The sequence below is a fragment of the Miniopterus natalensis genome, chromosome 1 (genome assembly GCF_054644295.1).
Source record: "Miniopterus natalensis isolate mMinNat1 chromosome 1, mMinNat1.hap1, whole genome shotgun sequence".
Lineage (NCBI taxonomy): Eukaryota > Metazoa > Chordata > Mammalia > Chiroptera > Miniopteridae > Miniopterus > Miniopterus natalensis.
This window is the reverse complement of record NC_142081.1, coordinates 112,545,380-112,560,719: the sequence shown is the minus strand read 5'-3', so window position 1 is coordinate 112,560,719 and position 15,340 is coordinate 112,545,380. Positions and strand designations below refer to the sequence as shown.

The following is a 15,340-nucleotide window of genomic DNA, read 5'->3' as shown; positions in this document are numbered from 1 at the left end:
TTCACTCTTAAGCAGCTTCAAAATTTCATCTTAGGGTGTTTTTAAAGTGCATCTGCAATTGTGGACTATGTGGTGCTCGCAGAACTTACTGAATAATTTTCCGCAGCATCATGACACTGTTATGTTTGCTTAAGTATACACCTAACTGTGGCTGCGTTTCCAAAACTTCACCAAAGTAACTTTTTTCTGCTTTTATTTTCTTATATATGGATCAATACAGTGTCTCAGAGGTGTATTTATATATCTATATACATATATAACTAAATTTAAAACATCTATAAAATTAAAACCTCAGATGAACAAATTTTATTCACGAAGAAATCAGCCTTGAGAAGTTGTTCCTTAACCCTGGTTTGGTGCATTTTTCCTGGGAGGAGAAGTGAATTTTAATACCGAAATACTGCAGGAAAAAGAGAACAGGGGCAATCTGAGCAAATCCAACTAAATGTAAAGGCAGATGCCCTGGGCCAGTGGGGGCCGAGCTGGTCCTCCTGCCAAGAGCAGCTTGCAGAGTAGCACATGTGGTTTTAGGCCTTTATCTCATAAAGAAACACTTTTCTCTAGAAAGAGTCAATGAGAAGCACCTCTCCTTGCATTTTGTTCAACAACGTCTCAGCCACAGTATTTCCTCAGGTAAAGATGAATACTTTTGGGGGGAAATTTATATTTGCTCACTGGCTTTCCCGTCTTCCATGTTCTCAGATTGAAATGGAAATTGAAATCAACAATAACTGATACCAGTTTCTTAACCTGATCATGGAAAAGAACAATCAAATGAGCTCACACATGGGTAGGGCGCCTGTAGCATAAGGTGTCTGTCACTGAGCCCGGGCAGCCTATTTTACTCACCATTGCACACTGATTCTTGTCTCGGGCTGGCAAATTGTGCTGTTGTCTAAAAATATTGTTGAGCATGAGCTATATTTTTCTCTAAGGTGATCTGGAAATACCTGAAAGGAAAGGGGAATAGAAGAAAACATCACAGTAAGTTAAGAAAAGTATGCTTTTTCTTGGTTAAAATATCAAACATGAAAGCTCAGGGGGTGTAAACAGCATGACCTGTGATATGCTAGGGAAGGAAAGGTCACCCTGGGGCAAGGTCCCCATCGCTAGGAACAAAAGCGTTCTACCCTGGTGACAAACCTGGCCTGTCGCTCCTACGCTGTTCATCTCTGCCTAACTGCCTACTGTATCGGTGCTGCTGTATTTTTATAAACTAATTCAGATGAGCCTTCCTTTCTCATATTATTATAAAGCAGCTTTCAGCATGCGGTCACACTTTCCCATCAGGATCTCCCACAAATACACAAAGACAGGACAGGGAGAACACCTAGCTGATATCTTTTAAAATACAGAGCATTTAAAAACTGCCAGTAGCCAATAATCAGAAATATCTTTATATTATCTAAAACACAATTTTGCCTGTTTCAGATGTCTTACTTCAAAGCCACTTATTCCTCATTAGCCAAAAGTTCCAGAGGGCATAATTTGAAAAGACTCACTCTTTGGAGGAATAAATTCTTTCAAGCTACAAATATTCTAACTATAGCTAAAACTCTGATATGTTCCTTAATCTATGCAGTTAACCTGTAATTTACTTTTGGGATCTCAAAAAGACAAATACAGCATAAAATGTGAAAACTCATTCGAATACTTTTATTCTAAATGGAAGGTTATCTTTTAAGAGCACTGCTATACAAGTGTAATATGGCATATAAAACACCTTAATAAAGTCAATTATGACCAAAAACCTATATATGGGGAGGGGAGAGAAGAACAGGAAAAAAATGTACCAAGATATAGACTAGCTGGTAAAACTTTAGGTGATATTTCCTCTCCTTTTCCTGTAGTTAAAATTTTTTTCTACTATAAATGTATATTGCTTTGTATTTGAAAATATTCGTGCTAAAACATGGAAAATTTTTAATTAGGCATGGGCTCAAAGCTCCATGGGGTTCATTTAGTAAATCAACAACTTACAGTCTACTGGCCTCATCCAACCAAAGGAACACTCAACACTCTGCCATCAGTCCAGGCCTCCTCCCAACTATTCAGACTTCCCAGGATCGAGTATCTAGCATCCCCCAGAGGGGGCGCAATTAAGCCTCCTGGCAAAGCCTGGGTATACTGGCTGCAGGTTACTTTCCCCTCATCTTCCTTGAAAATTTAAAACAATTGTTCTTTGTGGTTAAAACCTTACTATTGATGGCTTACAACCACAATAAACTACAGTGACAAACATAAAGATAAAAAATGCAAACACAAAAAAATGCAAATACAAAAATACTACGGAAAACTTAGTGTTCACAGGTATCTGAACCCCTGGTGGGTCACTAGAATGGACAGAGACAAAAATCCTGCTGTATCTTCCTTCACTCGGCACAAACGGCAGAACGGATGGGCTTTTACAATTTTTGCAAGAAAGGGAAGGGGTTACTTAGTAGACTTAAAGTTCAATAGCAAAGACTAGACAAATAACCAGCCTAGAAGTTTAAGGAGTGACAACCCAAACCTTACTATCAAGTCAAGTACTTGTTGAAATCCTGCCCCCGCCCATTGTGCCCACTGTCTCATCTTAACCCATTAAAAAATAAAGCTGAAGTTTACTGTTTTCTCTCTACTTTTTCACAAGACACATTTTGGATAGTAAGAATTAATGACTTTTAGTTAACTTGAAAATTTCTAGCACTTTATGCATTAATGAAAACTGCACCATCTACGTTGCACATAAATGGGACAATACTGCAAAGTGCATGGTTTGAATAGAATTCTTAACTAAGACTTTAGGAGGAAAGTGTAGTATGCTAATTATAGGGAGAAACCAAAATATTCTATGGATTAATATTAATTTTCTTGAATTAAAACTTTAAACTTTGATTTACACTTTAAATATAGGTTCTAAGTTTGAGTTAGAACCTATACATTTGAGATTTGTAAACTCACCACAAATCTATTTCCACTCCCCTTCCTTTCAGAGACATGTCCTGAGAATTAAAGGCATAAAAAAAGCCATACACACTATAAGAACAAAGGGGAGGAAGCACAGCCTTGGTGCCCACAGAGAGTGGCTAGAACAGGGGTAAGGAAGCCAGTGTGTCTTACAGAACCCAAGGCAGGCTCAGAATCCGCCCCAAATTCTTGCAGTGCAGCCCTGTCAGTTGCGAAACTTCTGCTCACTCCTAGTGCTTCCAGTTAGATAGCAACAGGCGGTCAGGGACACCACACATCTGAGGGACGCCAACAAGTAGGACAGATCAAAACAGATGGTGACTATGAACAAGACAGGCAACAGCAAGCGTGGGAGAGGCTGTGGAGACAAAGGAACCCTCGTTCGCTGCTGGTGGAAACATAACCTGGTCCAGCCACCATGGAAAACAGTAGGGAGTGTCCTCAAAAATTAAGAATAGAGCTACCATATGACCCAGCAACCCCCCTTCTGGTTATATACCTGAAAAATTTGAAAACATTCATTTGCAGAAATATATGCGCCCCTTTGCTCATTGCAGCATTATCCCCAGTGGCCAAGGCACGGGAGGAAACAAAGTGTCCTCCAGTGAAGGTCTGGGTGAAGCAGCTGTGGGCACACACAGCGGGACAGCTCTCGGCCGCCAGCCGAGGGAAGCACCGCCACTGCGACAACACGGGGATCACGATGCTCAGCTAAACGAGGCAGCCAGAGAAAGCGAAGAGCCCCACGATTTCACTCACGTGCGGGATATAAAACGAAAACCCACAGACACAGACAACAGCACGGTGGCTGCCAGAGGGAAGGGGTGTGGGGGTGGTGAAGGGCAAGGGGCCCAGATATGTGCTGAGGGAAGGTGACTTGGCTTTGGGGGCTGGGCACACAGTGCAATATACCGATCATGCATCACAGACATGCACACTTGAAACCTATGTGACCCGATTAACCAACGTCCCCCCAATGAATTTAACTAAAAAAATCTGAACTCATAAACAAAAGTTGAAAACATTTCCTAAAATCTACATGCTAAGAACATCACTTTATTGAGTGATTACTTTAATAAAGCAACTTAGAACCTATGGTATCAGCAAATGAGTTGTCCTATGTAAAATAAACTACTGCATAAAAGAAAAGGAAATTAATGGGAGTGATAAAATTCAGGAGCAAGTGAAAACGTAAAAAAATTATTCTTAACCTCAGAAAGGCAAAAAATGTCCTTGGTAAAAGAACAAAATGCTTTATAAAAGAATGACAGGATGTAAGAGACACTGTACATTAAAGACAAGATGGACAAAACAGAGAATTATAAAGGGCTGGGGCATAAAGGCAAGGAAATCTCCAGAAGGTAGAAAAAGACAAAATGGGAAATAAGAGGGAGAAGAACTTACAGACTCATGCAAGAATCCTGGCCTGAGAGTTCCAACTTCTGAGTAATGGGAATACCAAAAAAAAGAAGGAATAGAGGATATAGGAAAGAATCAAAAACAATTCCCTGAAAGCAGATCAGACCTGCAGCCTTGATGGCCACAATAAAAAGGAAAGGTACATACCAAAACATATTATAAATTCCAGAATATCAGGAATAGGGAAGGTTCTAAAAGTTTCCAGGGAAGAAAGGGGTGGGGGAATTACTAAAATTGGTAATATATAACGTATCATCCAATGTCAACAGATTTAAGAACTGTGGTGATTAACAGTAGAAATGTCTTTAGAACTGAAAAAATTAATTTCAACCCAGAATTCTATATTTTATTAAACAGGAGGCATTTCAGAGAGGCTAGATCTCTAAAAAATTTCTGCCCATGTATCCTTTCCCAGGAAAAATTGCTCCAGTAAAACAAGGGAGTATAAGAAGACAGGGGAAAACATACCACCTAGGACAGCGATTTTCAACCAGTGTAAGGGCAGGACACTGTGGCGCAACAAGAATTCTTAAAACATGCAATACCTGACTATTCCCTTAGATTCTCAAATAAAACAATGACAACAGCCAACACAACAAGAGATGTCCAGTGTGACTTAATCAAAATTATAACTACCTTTTTTGTCAGATCAACAAAAAATATATTTTTTGATGTGCCACAAAATTATATATATTTTTTAAAAAATATATCTTTATTGACTTCAGAGAGAAGAAGGGAGAGGGAGAAGAAGAGAGAGAGAGAAACATCCATGATGAGAGAGTCACTGATCAGCTGCCTGCTGCAGGCCCCCAACTGGGGATCGAGCCCGAAACCCGGGCATGTGCCCTGACCGGGAATCGAACCCTGATCTTCAGGATCATAGGTCGATGCTCAACCACTGAGGCACACTGCTTGGACCACAGAATTTTAGTCATTAGTTTATGTGTGCCGTGAGATGGAAAAGGTTGAAAATCACTGATCTAAGACATAGGGGACCCCACACAAGAGAACAGTTATGTGAGCTCCCAGGTGACTTTAAAGAAATATGCCACAAAACAGACACAGAGCAGCCTAGGGAAAGCAAGTCTCTACTAGACTAGGATAACAAGAGGGGGGAGATTGCTTCCAATAAAACATGGAACTCTGTTTAGGAAATGGAAAATATTTTTGACAGCCCTGTGACAAATGTTACAGAATTTTTGGAAAAAATATTTCTTAGAAAACAAGAAGTGAATATAGTCAAAAAATTAATTCCACACACACAAAAGTGAAAACTTACTAGGTATTATGTTAATGTAGCATAAACGTAGTATTTCTGTCTGATAGCCATCTTTCTCTGCCAAATTACCAGATTGTTAGGAACAAAAAATTTATTTTGAAAGCAGGGAGACCAGCCTACTTGCTGCATCTGGCTGTGTGAGGTCATGGTGACTAGGAAGAAGGGGTTGGGATTGTCCTGGAGAAGTGCTCAAGTTTCAGTCACATAGGGGTCCCAAAACTGTATACACACTGTAACAGCTGGTAACACACTCAATTTTCACTCCTTTCCAGGTTTAACTGATTTGAAATAATGGGGGAAGACAGGCTAAGCTTTGAGCAGAGAAAACTTATCCTAAAGACCCACCAGACTTTCTTCTATGGGGATTCATACAAGATAAAGTTTACGGTACAAAACCAGCCAACAGTCAACAAATTGAGGGCCCAAAATACTGAACCAAATAATTCTTGCTGTTTGCGATTCCATTGCTTTGCCTTATCATCTGTGCCTGGACCAGAACGGTCATCAGTTTGAGAACAAGCAGTGACCAAAAAATTACTCACTTCTATAGATTTTTTCAAATTCTGAAACTGAACTATATGTTACTAAACACTGACTTGATAATCATTCAAAGTGCATGTACATCTTTTGGGACACTGTGTATTTGAGAAAAAGAATGAAGGGTATACAAGAAAGAGGCACAGCCACAGATCTACATGGCTCAGCAGTAAAAAAATATTTACATAATATAATAATGTAAACATTGATTCTGATTGAATAACAACCATGTTACATGTTGAGAGGAAAGGGGGAGGGAAAGAAGGCCACCCTGGAGTTGAGAAAGCTAAGCTTTCAGCTGCTATGACAATAAGTCAATAGATGGTGCTAAAAAGTGACTTAGCTATTATATTGTTTATTTTGTAAAAAACAAGATTAAAAGTTAAGGAAAAAATTTAAGGCAGATCTTTATATCACAACCAAGTTATTGAAATTTAACTTAAAGGTCAGAACCTCTTAAAAAGTGGGGATTACTAAGTCAAAAGCTTTCCTGAATATGTAAGTTTAATAATTAAGATAACAGAAATGATTTAGAAAATCTACCAAAAAAGGGCCATGTTGATGACACTGGGTCCATTATATACTTTTAAAAATCGTGGCAGACAATTTTAAATTCAGATTATTAATTCCTTACTTAACTTTTCCAGTGTTTACTTACATGGTGTGAAGAGCTGTTCCTCCTCTTTCCTTGCACTAAGGATAAAAAGAATAAGTGATCAATGCAGATACAAACGCCGCAGGGAAACAGTTATGATTCCCTGACAGATATCAACATGTAAAATAAGACAAATTAAGCTCCATTTCTTTTATCACTTCCCCAAAATTTATAATTTAAATCACCTGGCAAGATGAGTTCCATAAAGTAGAATCTTTAAACTCAGTTTGACTGTTCTGACCTAAGATATTCTGTATTGGTACAAATCAAAGTCGCTCCATGTACTGAAGAAAAGGCAAAGCTAATTAGGCCGGGTGAGAGTCAGCTAATGAACAAGTTTAACTGCTGCATCTCTGAGCCACTGCTCAGCCCTGGTTCCTAATTCTGCATTTACACCCACTTTACGTGAGTCACCAGCATCTAGCAGTTGACGGCTCCAAGAACCAGTTTCTGGCCAGGCCCCTGGAAGCATCCTGCACCACTGACTGGTAACCACCTGGAATATCCTGCAAAGGATCCCATAGTTTAAATTGTAAAATGAGTGTGGCTAACCTAACTAAACACCTACAACACAAAATTGTTTTGCTCTCACAAAGAAAAGAAGAAAACTAAAAGCCCCAAAGAGGGTCCTGGGCTGCACTTTGTGCCCCCCGCTGCCTCCTCGAAGGTGGGGGGGCATCACAGGCACCTTCCTAGGACTGAAGGCAGCTTTTCCTTTACTGTCTCCCCCTCTCTACATGAGAGCAGCCCATGGTTCTGGAAGAAACCGAAATACAGCAATCCTACCGAAAACGATCAGCTCCAGAAAGTCAAAATGCACACGTACCATGAAAAGGCATGTTAAAAAGCCCCACTGTTACTGTGCTGCGTTAATTCAGATCCACTGGGGCCTGCCCTTCTCCTGCCTCTGCTGTCTAATCAACTGAAAGCTTGGTCAGTGAGCCTTTTTAAGCAAGTAAACACGATTTAACATAACATTAAGGAAAATAAGCAGGCAAGCAGGGTGATAAAATCCTACAGTTCTGACTCTTTTCCTAAAACAAACAGGACACAGGAAGCTGACACTAGTTTCCCTGCTGATGCTGAGCTTCTGGGGCCCCGCAGGCCTGTCTGCTCTGATGCCCCCGGGCAGCCCTGCAGCAGGTGAGGGAGCTGGGAGGAGCTGGAAAGTTCTAGATGTGGGGAGGATGGAGCATTTGGTTGAGTGCTATGTAAAATAAAGCCAAAATCACAAATTCAATCCTCACACATGAACAACTGATTTTTTTGATTTGTTCAAATAAAAACCTAACTGTGACCTAAATTCTATCTTGACTTACCATGCATTTGATATTTCTTTAGGAAAATTGTTGTTGCTCTGGGATGGTCGGAAGGGATTAACTGTAAATACCACTCTGTATAGGAAGAAGAGAAATAAGCATACTGATTTAGTTGAGTAGAAAAATACAAAATTTAAAAAATAGCTATACATCCATTTTAATCACTTAAACGGAGTTAGAAAGAGTTTTTTGTGTGTTTTTTTCCATTTTTTAAAAATGTATCTTTATTGATCTCAGAGGAAGGAAAGGAGAGGGAGAGAGAGAGATAGAAACATCAATGATGAGAGAGAGTCATTGATCGAGCCTGCAACCTGGGCATGTGCCCTGACTGGGAATCGAACCCTGATCGCCTGGATCCCATTTAGATGCTCAACTGCTGAGCAACGCCCGGCCAGGCAAAAAAGTTTTTAAGTAATGGTAACAAGACAATTTTAGTGAAGGCAACAACATAAAAATTCTACCTGGGTTATTAAAAATTGTAAGATCTTTCTAGATATGAGGAATCAACCCAGGCTATATCTTAGACTTTTTTTAAACTTGCACATAAGTAATCTAATTTAAATTGGGGTATCATATATGTGCTTTCCCCTTTCCACTTATCAATTAGAAATATAGTCACTCTCTTTTATGCTGATATTACTAGCTCATTCCAGAAACAGTCTCAAGAAACAAGTTACACTGTGGCCAATTAGCATCAGATACCAGCTAATACATCAAATAGGCCCAAATCAAGTGAGCTGCTTTTGGAAAATGTTCTTTACACACGTAGGCTGATTCTAACTCCATTCAGATAATGAACTTACTTAGTCAGCTGAGGTTTACTTGGGGCTGTTCATCGTGGCGCATTTTAAAGGACAGCATAAGAGCTCAGTGCTCTAATCTACAGGAATAGTTTCATGACAGTGACATTTTATACTTTTGACAAAGTGATTTTTTAGTTCTGCTCTCAATTTCCAAAGCTAAACTCTCACTTCTTCCTTCCATGCCCCATGATTAATTTGGGTCTTCAATAAGAATTCTTTCTCGGCCTGATCATAGGGCTGCTTGCAAACATGAAATCTGCTGTGAACACATAAAGTAGGTCCCCTGCAGTGCACCTTGCACCGAGGTGGGATAATCTTCTACTTAGGCAAGAATACCAAACACGTACTTGAATTTTAATAACACAAAGTTCCCCACTATATGCGATTATAAAGTTGTCATTTAAAAAAACAAACCCTATGATAGGCCTTAGCAATGTCTATCTCAAACCATTTAACCAAACTTGTAAAAAAGTGGACCAAGGTCCTGATGGAATAATGGTTCAGGCGACATTCCCCATGTCACATAATAATGGGCCTGTTTTTAAAAGGGCATTTGGAGGTCAAATATAAATAGACTATAGCCCTGGTTCTTGGAGAATCAAAATGCTCACTGATATGTTAAAACTATAGTAATGAATAAAGTCTAACATCACGTCCAAATGTATTTACCTAGAAGACTTTCCCCTCCGACTAACACAGTTAGAATGTTGCCCAAACATCATTCGGGACTGGCTGGTTTTGCAGACATCTCAGCCGTCCACTTTGACAGTCCCGCCAGCAGAGAAATTAAATAACTGAACCAATTGCCTTGTGCGTCAAGGAAGCTCCTTCCCTGAATTTCAAGTTTATTAAATTGCTTTTGAAGACACTGTTCTATTCAATATTTTTTTGTAAAAAACTCATACAATTATTTTAAAGGATTTTCCCCACATATTTGAAAAATGAGACAATGTGAGCTATTTGGAAAAATAAACTCCGTTGTGCACAAAGTGAGAGGCAGAGACTATCAGAGCAGCCTCTAAGCTCCAGCTGCTGAGAGAATTCAAGACTATTTCCTACCAAAAATAATGCAAATATACTGAATTTGAATAAAAAATAACACATTTGCAGAGGCAGCCATGTTTGTATAGGTGCCTATGCCATGATATAGGTGCCTAAATTAGTAATTTCACTGGAAAGCCCAAGAAAAGTATGTACTTCAGTCAAGGAAGCAGTAGGCTTACACACACACACACACACACACACACACCCCAAAACAAGATGTGCTGCTATGGCTCTAAATATAAAAATCAAGAAGGCTGGAATGAAAGAAATGACAATATGCAGAAAAAAACAAAATTAGCTCAAGTAACAAACAAAAAGCTGAAGCTTCCCCTACCCTACACCCGGTTCTAGGGCAGGCACATGCCCCAGGGCTGGCCGATCAATCCCAGCTGGTCTGGCACCTCCCAGGAACCTCAGAGAAAGGCAGAGCTGACCTCTAGGATCCTTAGGGCCTCTGGAGCTCTGGGCTCTGCCTTTACCAGCATGAGGAGGAAGCCTTTTCAGGAGAAATCCACAGGAGCAGAACTGAGACGAGTTCTGAGAAGCTCATTTAATTCCTGAATCAAGGAGTACCTTGGTTTTTACTCTGTGAACTCTGGTCATACAAGTCAGTGGTTTTAAACTTTTGAATCTCCTTAGAAAAGCTTTTTAAAACGAAATGACCAGGCCGAAAGGTTTGGTTGTTTTTATGGCTCAATGCATACAACTAAGTTGCTTTCTAAAACAGGTGAGGGCACACTAGTGTATAATGCCTCCAAACATACCAGTTTTAGCTTCTACCCCAGCTTTAATACTTAAACAAATCCTAGTTATGTGAATGAGGAACCTCACAGTGTCTCTAATTTGCATTTCTTTGATTATATGGTTTGACCACAGTTAACAGTGTTATTTCCACCTTGGTGAGTCGCCTTTTGTTTACAGGTACTGTATGTATTGTGCCCACGAGAACCCTAAGGTTATTAATTTGCATGAGCCTTTCATAAAATATTTTCTGTTTATAGCCTCCAACAATTTTATATATATGTATAACTTCCACTTTTTGCTAATGACAAATACTGCATCACTATTTTATAGTATGGTTTTAAGCAGCATTTTTCAGAAAGACATTGATTTCAATTTATTCCAATGAAATAGAAATGTCAGAAGTTTCTAGGCCAACTGCTGGGCACCTGTTTACTTAAGGTTCCTGCATGTACTGACTGCTCTATCCCTATACTACACATTGTATTTACTGTACATTGTATTGGTTTCCTGACCCATAACACGAAATTTAGACGCTAACAAGTGGATTATACATTAATGATTTCTCTCTCTGAGTCTGCACTTTCCCCCCAGGCAGGTGGCTCCTTCCCCCTGGCCTGGAGCTGGCTGCCCCACCCAAGGGCACAGGGTGAGCCCCTGGGGCCCCCAGGCTGCTGCTCCTTGAGCCTTGCTTCCTAGGAAGCCTCTGCCCCTCCCAGCTCTGGCTTCCAAACCCCCTCTGCAGCGGCCTCGCCTTGGATCTCAGGGCTGCCTTGTTGGAGTCCTCAACACGTGTCAGTGACTGTGACCGAGACGGGACAGTTCCCACAGTGAAGTACACCCTTCTTCCATTATGTATTTTTAAAGGTTCTTTGCGCAGTGTCTTCGACTTTTAGGAACATTCCTGAGTAACAATTTACCTCAATTTCATCTCAAATTATGGAATGTTACTGTTTTAACCCTGAAGTTTAATTACTCTAATACCCTAGAAAAAGGGTGTGTGAAAAAAGGTAGTATCCCCAAAGCTGATCACATGACATGTCACTCTATCAGTCCCATCCCTGTGTCCATCCATCTGAAATTCACATTCCTGCTCCAGCAACCTGATGTTCAAACCTCGGAAAACTCAATTCATACCACTCAGAGCCTGTCTTCTCACATGTAAAGCAGATAAAATTCCTATATTACTGAACTCAAAACACTGTAAGGGTCAAATGAAATGCAAGAGGAATTTATGTACTATATATAGAGCACCAAGAAATGACAAAAAAGCTTTCATAAATTAATTCAAAAGCAAAATATGAACATTTAGTATCATTTCACAGGAAGTGTATGAAGTGCCCGCTCATTAACCAGCACCCCCACGTCATCTTAAGTAAATGTGAGCCTTGGCTGCCCGTTGAAGGGAAAGGAACCAAAGTCACACAATTAGCAGGAATTTCAGCATTTTTGTAAAATAAGCAAATACATATTTCCCCTGCTTTGTCATGTACATCACTGGATGTCCTCTCCTTCCTTTTCCATGTAACTTATCCTGGAGATCACCACATAGCAGGAAAGAGATATTTTATTTTTTATAGCTCCATAGTAGTCGACTGTGGGGACGTACTAGTTTATTTTTCTGTGACTTGTCATTCCTATTGTGTCACTACATTTAGATTTACTTAATTTCCTTAACTCGGCCCATTTTAGGCCCTTACAGTTTCTGTTCAAGCCACGGTTGACTCCCCTGCGCTACTCTGCCCGCCGTCTACCTGACACCCCTGCATCCCCCCTTCTCACCCGGGAGCTTCTCTCTCTCTCCCTCGCTGTTCCTCTCTCTCTCTTTATACAATTAGCATCATTTCCCTACATATAATCCTCCAGTGGTTTCTAATTACAAGACTAAAATTCATATTTTTTGTCAAGGCCCACCGGCATGCAGGTCTGAACGCACCGCCTTCCTCCTCCCGGCGCCCGTCAGTCTCCTCAGCCCCCCCCCCCCCCCCCCGGGCCTGCTGTTCGTGGCCTGCACTCTGCGCACCCCCACCTGAGGAACCTGCCTGGAGCGTGTTCACAGGGCTCCCTCATTTTCAGACCGGCTCAGTGTCACTAAAGGGAGCAGCCGTCTTTAACCCTGACTTTCTTGACTGTCCATGTGCTGTCCGCCCCTAGGATCCTCTAGAATGTAGAAACCTTTGCTAGGGTGGGAGCCTGGCCTTGAGTATCACTGTTTGTCCTGCATCTGGAATGGTGCCCAGTAAATATCTAACTATTTCAGTGTACCCCAAGTCAATTAAGTTTCTCCCAATTCTCTTATAACTCCTAAGATTTTACCTAATGCAATCTTCTGATTTATCATCTAAGATCAGCACTTCTTTCAGATCTTAGCGTATTTACTCAGAATTAGAGACACAAAATCCCCCAAAAACCTAAAAGAGTTCTGCTGTCCAGTGAAAAACCAATGGTGACTTTACTTTGGGATAAGAATATTTACTGTTAAAATACCTTAACTGCAAAATGACATCCTAATCAAGATATAAGAAAGCATACCATCTGAAGTCTACAGGTCAGTATAATGCATCTGTTTTTATCTGGGTCCCAGAATAAAGCATTATAATGGGAGTGTGTATGGTTTCACTTTGGACAATGGCCCATCCTAAAGACTGGGCACCTGAGTGATGCTCCAACCATCTGAAGGTACAGGGACAGTTATGAAAAGGCCTGCAGCAGAGCTCCACGCAGTTGCATAGAAATACCCCTTGGAGCGCCCTCCAGGGGTCAGGCACACGTCCAGGGGCTTTATGTCATTACTTCTCTTTATAACAAAGAGCTATAAAGCAGCATACAAACAATGATTTCATTTTTGTAGAATCACATGTTATGTTTATATGTGTACGAAAGGTTCAGGAAGAATAAACACCGAAATATTAATAAACGTTCTGGGTGTTCTCAGCATAAGCAAGTGACTTTTCTGTATTTTCCAATCTTTTACATCAAATGCTTATTAATATTGTCACCAAAAAAAGAGGGTTTAAAATAGCTCCTGGAAAGAGTGAAGATCTGCTGCCCAGAGGTTTTTCCTCATAGTATTGCCAGTTCCTTCCTACGCACCCCTCAGGGGCAGCGGGAGGAAGGGTCCCCTGAGAGAGCACCTTGAGCCAGCAAATTAGCAAAGCTCATGAGGTCAGGACATGAAAGGCTGTGTGAGCAGTTGGTGAGTAATAACAACACTGGATGACAGGACCTTAGTGTCTTTTTTCTGTTACTGAGGCCACCATCGGTTATATTCGATATACTGTTAGATAAAGGCAAGGTGCTACACAAATTCTTTTAAGTCTGTCTGAAATCTGTACTAGGCTCTTAAGAATATCCCCTGGAAATGACTTCAAGAAACCACTTTCTGTTCCAGAAGAACAAGGCAGAGCATCATTCAAGCGTGATTCTGTGTAAGAGGCACATGGTTCAATTCTCCAGCACAGAAAAGCCAGAATGTTTTACATCTAAGTAGGTATTTCCTATTTCCAGGGAAATTGATGTAAAATTGTCTGAAATACAGACATTAAAAGCAAATTTTCAGTGTCCTTGGACTTTACATTTACCATTTTCACCTTGTTTCTATGGAAACTTAATAACAGGCAAATGCTGAAATTGAGGTTTCTCATATCACGTTATTGAATGTCCCTTCAAAATTAAAAACAAGTTGAAATAGAAAATCTATCACATTAAACATAAAAGGCAATTCTATACTTTGAACCCTGTCTTTCCAGCTTCTCTGGTTTACATTACTCACTACAGGCTTGTGCTCACTCCCTGGTCCTTGACCTGCCCTCTCACCAGCTTCTCACAAGGTCCCTCTGCATCCAGAGCTCTGTCGGCTTCCATCCGAGGCCGTCGGAACACACTCCCTAAAACACAGCAACTCGCACCCGGGGAAATTCCTGCTCCCCCGTGACTTCTACTTTGACTCTTACCCACTGTGATGAGTTTATAGACACAGGGGGAGCAGCCGTTGCTTCTGAGTTGTATACAGTGATTTCAAACGGGAGTAATCACGATGGGAGGAAGTTAAAATGGGCTCACTTTATGGAGAAATATGAAATATAAGCTGCAATCTAAAGAGTTTGTAAGCACCACAGAAACTGAATTTGGCACATTTCCACCTGCACGTCATCCTCTTCTGCTCAGCAGCTGTGCCACAGTCACTTCACAGCCTAAGTCTCGGTTTCCTCGGCAGCAATGGAGGGAGAGTATACACGGGCCTTATTTGCAGTTAGAAGGACCAAAGGAGATACACATGGAAGTGAGTTGTACACCTTAAAAGAATTAAATCAGGGTCCTCTTTAGCCTCTCATCCAACACTACCCATACTAACTGGTTTATAAAATCACTCAGAGGCTTACCTGGCAGCGCCAAGCAGAGCGAGCAGAAGTTTTCACAGGTACTTACTTGCCTTGTGTTTAAAGGTACACTTAATTCACGTAATTTGTTCATTTATTTCACAATATTTGAATATTCTGAAAAGCGAGTACTTTTCAGTTACAAAGCCATGTGCACCATCGGGGTGAATTCACACGGCTAATTATTCTAACATTTAAAGAAATTAAAAGCTCAA

At 40.6% G+C, this 15,340-nt stretch overlaps 1 protein-coding gene and 1 long non-coding RNA gene across 2 annotated transcripts in view; both read right to left on the bottom strand.

The window, feature by feature from the left end:
• The window catches only part of LOC148094317 (cyclin-Y-like protein 1), a 354,769-nt gene that overhangs the window by 27,396 nt on the left and 312,033 nt on the right, over positions 1-15,340 (bottom strand). The gene's annotated exons all lie outside the window — the stretch shown is intronic.
• LOC148094320 (uncharacterized) lies at positions 878-7,724 on the bottom strand. Its single transcript, XR_015714282.1, has 3 exons — positions 7,666-7,724; positions 6,843-6,877; positions 878-950 (listed from the first exon to the last, which is right to left on the bottom strand). It is a non-coding gene; the product is annotated as an uncharacterized LOC148094320 (long non-coding RNA).